The sequence below is a fragment of the Galeopterus variegatus genome, unplaced genomic scaffold (assembly GCF_000696425.1).
Source record: "Galeopterus variegatus unplaced genomic scaffold, G_variegatus-3.0.2 Scaffold6884, whole genome shotgun sequence".
NCBI lineage: Eukaryota > Metazoa > Chordata > Mammalia > Dermoptera > Cynocephalidae > Galeopterus > Galeopterus variegatus.
In genome coordinates this window covers 35,827-41,999 of record NW_007732995.1, presented here as the reverse complement: position 1 = coordinate 41,999, position 6,173 = coordinate 35,827, and the positions used below count along the sequence as shown (strand labels likewise).

The following is a 6,173-nucleotide window of genomic DNA, read 5'->3' as shown; positions in this document are numbered from 1 at the left end:
TAGGATGACTGTTATCAAAAGTCAGAGTCAGGGCAGAGCCGTGGCGCACTCAGGAGAGTGCGGCGCCAGGAGCGCACCAGCGCTCCTGCCGCGGGTTCGGATACTATATAGGGATTGCTGGTGCGCTCACTGGCTGAGCGCGGGGGGGCCGGTCAAAAAAAAAAAAAAAAAAAAGTCAGAATCATGTGGAGAAAGGGAACTCTAGGAGTGTAAATTGGTACAGCCATTATGGAAAACAGTATGGAAATTCCTCCAAAAATTCAAAATGGAAGTCTCATGATCCAGCAATCCCATTTCTGGATATATTTCCAAAGGAAGTGAAATCAGTATGTTGAAGAGATATCTGCATTCCCATGTTATTGCAACATTATTTACAATAGCCAAGATATGGAAACAACCTAAGCGTCTGATGACAGATGAATGGATAAAGAAAATGTGGTGTAAATATATTATATATATATGTACATATATACACAATGGAATATTATTCAACCTTTAAAAAGGAGGAAATCCTGCCATTTGCAGCAGCATGGATGAACCTAGAGGACATTATGCTAAGTGAAATAAGCCAGGCACAAAAAGACAAATACTATATGACTTCACTTATATGTGGAATCTTAAGTAGTCAAACTTATAGAAACAGAGAATAGAAAGAGTAGTTACCAGGTTTGGGGATAGGGAGCTGAAGGGTAATGGATATGTTAATTGGCTTGATTGTGATAATCATTTCACAATGTATGCATTTATCAAAACATTACATTTTATGGACTGTCTGGTTAGCTTAGTTGGTTAGAGCACAGCCTTATAACACCAAGCTCATGGGTTTGGATCCCCATACTGGCCAGCACCCCCCCCCAAAAAAAAAAATTACATTTTACACCTGAATATACGTAATTTAATTTTCAATAATACCTCAAAAAACTGAAAGAAAAATGTATCCACACAATCGAATATTATTTAGCAGTAAGGAGGATGAAGTACTGATGCATACTACAACATGGATAAACCTTGAAAACATTATGCTAAGTGTACAAAGCTATTTATAAAGGCCCATATGTTATATGATCTCATTCATGAGAAAAGTCCAGAATAGGTAAACCCATAAAGACAGAAGTTATATTGGTGATTAGGCTGGAAATGTTGTGGGGGAATAGGAAGTTATTGCTAATGGATACAGGATTTCTTTTGTGATTAGAAAAGTATTCTAAAATCAATTGTGGTGATGGTTGCTCATCTTTGTGAGTATACTAAAAACCACTGAATTATACACTTTAAATGGATGCATTGTATGACATATGAATTAGATTGCAACAAAGCTGTCAACAGAACTTTTGGGCTACTTTGACCATTTGATACACCTAAGAACAAAGCATCCAAAGAAATTAATATTTAGTTGTATATTTATTTGTAGTATTAAAGGCAGAGAAGAAATGTATAATGTAAAAGTGTTATTATTGCTATTTTATTTCTTATTTTTATCAAACACTGTGGTGGTATTAACTTATTCATTCCATTATAGTCCCTACTGGGTAAATACATTATAGAATTTATGATGAAACTCACATGTTGGTAAACCAGTGAGTAAGAGTTGATACCAGAACTTTTAGATCACCAGTTCCATCTCCTCCTTCTCCATTTAAGGTGTATGTAACTAACCTACTTGTTAAGATGATTAACTCTATGGCACTTCATCAGTCCTTTGCCAGACCATCCAGTTTGCCCAAATGAACAGTATGTACAAAGTCTATCTGTAATTTAGTTATTTGGAGCTTAAAATGCATTTTCCCACAGAAATTAAGCCCTTGTACAAATAAATGATGTTAATTTCCCACATTATTCCATAAATATTTAACATTTAGTGAAGCTAAATTGAAGCATTAATTAGGTAGGAAACCTTGTACCTGTAGTGAGAGAGGAGGAAGAAAAGTCTCTTTTATAAGCATAGATCCTGGCCCTAGGTTTTGAAATTTGAATGGGGCAGAGTTCATTTTGTGATGAACACATTCTTGGGAGTTAGTAGACTTGCTCATCTCTTGTTTGATCCTGATCATAACTCGTTTGAACCTTTTATCATTTTCTTTTTTTTTTTTTTTCTTTTTACAATCTGCAAGGATTTTTTTTTTTTTTTTAAATCATTGATGGTGTTTACAGAACTTCACATTTAAAACATAAAATTTCTAGCAAGGACCATACAGATACATCTGCAAACAGCATATGATTTACAAAGACAAAACCCAGGACAGCTGTCCTAGAAAGGCATAGAGGCAGAACAGTGGCTACATGAGGCTTGCTGCATTCAGGGACTAGATATGCTGAGGAGAAATGTGAGAAGGACCCAGGTGGTAATTATACCACAGACTTGTATCAAGCAGTTGATGTTTGGGGAACGTCTCCAGTACCCATACGAGAAGACCTGCGAGGTCAGGTGGCCCCTGTACTCTTTGAAGATATTCTGAGCATCCTTAAACTTATTGGTCAGGTGCAGAAACTGGCTTTGTGTAAGTTACCTGACATCAAACTTGCAGAGGTTCTGAAACTAATGATAGACTTGCTGCTCACTGAGTATGGACCAGAAAAATTGACCTTAGGGACCCCAGTTTGGATGAGATTCACTTGGTTCACCTAAGGGGCCAAAAAGTTGAGGTCCTGGGAAAAGCAGGGCTCAGGTGTGGGCCCGTTGCCATGCACTCTCTGTAGGAGCAAGTGTGCTACTTTCAAAAGAACTTATCCACGAAAGATGACATCACATGCTTCTTCATGGGGCTACTTTGTCTCAACGTATTTTTCACATTCCCTTGCATGAATAATGACTGGTCTAGAATTCTTGGTGGGATTAAAATCACTGTTCAGGACTTCATACACTTCTGAAAGATTTGAAACCCTTGGGAAATTTAGTTCCTTCCAGATATTCTTTGTCACGTTCTTGGTATCAATGAGAACAGGAAGTAGGTTGCGGATATCCTGCTTAAACTGATTGTAGCTGTCTCGGAGAGGTCTGAAGAACTTCTCATGCAGATGCAGCAGATAGTCATAATATTATGTCCCACTAAGGGCTTCTGGGCTTTCACCAGCATCTGGGAAAAGACAGAATGGCCCCTTCCAGAGAGAAGAATCTTCTCCTTCCGACTGCAATCCTGATCACAAGAGGTGTTCTGAAGATACCAGCAATGCTGTTTACTCACTTTTTTTTACTACCACTCTGTGATCTTCCAGCACCGTTCAGATGTTGGGGAGGGCCTGCCTCATCACCAACTGGACCTCAAAGGCCTGGAACCCAGCAATACCAGAGAGAGTCATCCAGTCCCCTACCTTGGCCAGGTCCAGCTACCACCTCACTTCATCAATCACCACCTTGATCTGGTCTTCATCCAGAGAGCTGCAAACTCTCCAGTTCCCAGTTACCATATTGTGTTTAATTTTCCTCTCCTGTTCTTCATCATATACAGGATTAACAAGTTTTTGAGAAACTTGTTATAGTTGAAGCCATACTAATTCAAAAACTGAACACTGGAAGCCTGAAAAGAGAATTCTGAATCCCAAACGTTGTAGGGAAGAAAAGGAAGTTACACAAATGGGCTACATAGTTGTTTGATTCTCTTTCAGTACTGGAAAACACAGACAATCTTGATCTGCTGGGGCCCAGACAGGTTAGAACAAAGGCCAATGAACTCTATGTCAAGACCCACAAAGTCCACGCCTAGGACAAGCTCCTGCAGCAGAGAGAGGCTCTGCTTGAACTAGTCGCCACCCACATCCATGCCTATGCCTTTAACCTTTTTCTTTTTCTTTTTAACCTTTTCTTTAAAGCATAAATACTTTTACATTGTTTTTAAGGCTGCTCTCTTAAAAATTAAATGGTTCTTATTTTCTGGAGTATTTTAAAGTGTTTATTAAATAATGGTTAGTTACCATTTTACAGTGAAGAGTTGAGGTAGTATACTCTAAGGCAGTTTCTCACTCTGGCAACATCTCTTTCCCATTACTATAGTATAAACATAATATGGAAAAAGAGGGTTTGGTCTTTTAAAGAAGCCATTCCTTTTTATTTCGGAGTTAAGGGGTTTAAATTCTTTTTCCTCAGCATCCAGCAGTGAGTTCAGGGGTGATGGTCATTAATATCTTGAGCCATTACTTTTCATAAAAGATAAGATTTTTTTCCCATAATGGTTCATTTGTCTGTCTGCTTTATTTCCCACCAGAGATCACAAAATCCATTTCCTGTGACAGTATAATAATTTTCACAACATCTGATTATAGTGGCACATACATACAGAAGATTAAAGATATAGGTTAGAAAAGAAACAGTAAGAAGATATTGAGAATAAACATCATGGTAGGATTTTTTTTTTAATGTCATAATCACTAATTTAGAAAAATATAAGCAATGGGTTGTAAATAGATTATTCATATTTTCATAGAGAACTAATTTGTTACATGTACAATTGAGAATAAACATCATGGTAGGATTTTTTTTTTAATGTCATAATCACTAATTTAGAAAAACAAATATAAGCAATGGGTTGTAAATAGATTATTCATATTTTCATAGAGAACTAATTTGTTACATGTACATTTTTTTTTACATATTTGCTCATATGTTTTTCTAAGAACTTTCTCTCCCTATTCTGAAACAAAATTTACGGATATTATATACAGCCTCTGTTGAAAAGACCTTCTGTTATAAGTCAGCTGCCCCTATCTTGGCATATCTTAAGTTCTTAGTGATTAACATATTAATAACAAGTGTGAATATCATTAATGTATCTATAATTAATTTCAGCATTAACACCTTATGTTTCTTATTATTCATTCCTCAAATGAAGGATTTTCCAGTTTATAATTAAATGGCAATTATTATATAATTTTTATTTAGTAAAGTAGTGAAGTGTTACTAGTGCTACTAATAACAATTCCTACATTTGATTATAACATGCATTTATACCCATTCTTTTGTATACTTCTTTACTGTTATGTAATACTATTTAAGTGCCTTTGAGTGAAGGAAAGTGGTTAAAATATAAAAAGCTACTTGGAATGTCTGTAATATCACAGATCTTAGTATGTTTATACCTGCTTGAAGGAAAAAGTAAATTATTTCCTGAGAACCCCACAGTTATATAACTAGATCCACATCTGATCTGCTCTGAGGCATTTAACCTCTCTTAACCTTGGTTTCCTTATTTAGAGGAAGTGGCTGTTGAGCCTTACCTAAATCATAAAGTGAGTACAAGTAATCGTTTACTGAGAATTCTAAGAAAGGCTAATGGAAAACGTCAAGTATAAATGAAAGAGTTATAACTGCTGTCCTCTCTCAAAGGAATTGCAGTTCACACATTGAATTTCTATCATGAATCTACCTTTTTAAAAAAGAGCTGTTTAAAGATAAATACATAAGTGAATATATATAATATTTTGATTTGTGTTACTTCAATAATGATTTAGAATTAATTGAAGCATATAGCTTAAACATATTTTTTATTACATTTAATAGGGGAAAAAGTAACTAGTTGATTAGCCAAAATCCAATAAATCAGTTGGGAATAGATTCTGCCAGATGAATGCTGAAATGGGTGGTATGTGCATGGGCTTTAACTTTTTCTCTTATACTGATTTAAGACTGATAATTTATCTCCTTACTCATTCTAAATACTTGACCTTTTGGGAGCAGGGGACACGGCAATCTGTCACTAATTGTGTAGCCCTTGTTTAATTTACTCACTTTCTCACGAATCCTTCCAACATGCCCGCCCCCCCACACCTTAATATGCTGATGTTCATTTTGAATTTCCAAGGGGGATATGATATGCATCTTTTAAAATCTATTTGCCACTCAAGCTATTTTTCAAAGAGAGCTTGTTAACCTCTCCTGTGGTGAAATACTAAGAATTTACAATAGTGAAATAGCGAGGTTGCATGTGGAAGAATGGTGGGAGATGATGACAGGAAAGTAGACAGGGGTCAGAAAGACCTCTTATTCCATGCTTAGTATATACTCTATACTATAAGCAGTTGGGAACCATAAAATCCTTTTAGAAAGTAGTGTGATTTGGAAGAGGATGGATAATTGTACATTAGCATTATCCCTTTGTCCTCGTGATTCCCAGGTTCTTTCAGTGAGTGAAATATGTATACAAGACAAGTATCTTCAATTGTTCTCCACTTTCTTGTTGATT

The 6,173-nt window shown here is 36.1% G+C and overlaps 1 pseudogene; it reads right to left on the bottom strand.

Moving 5' to 3' along the window:
* Window positions 1-2,475: 2,475 nt before the first annotated feature.
* On the bottom strand, window positions 2,476-5,742 carry LOC103606844 (annotated as a pseudogene).
* Window positions 5,743-6,173: the final 431 nt, after the last annotated feature.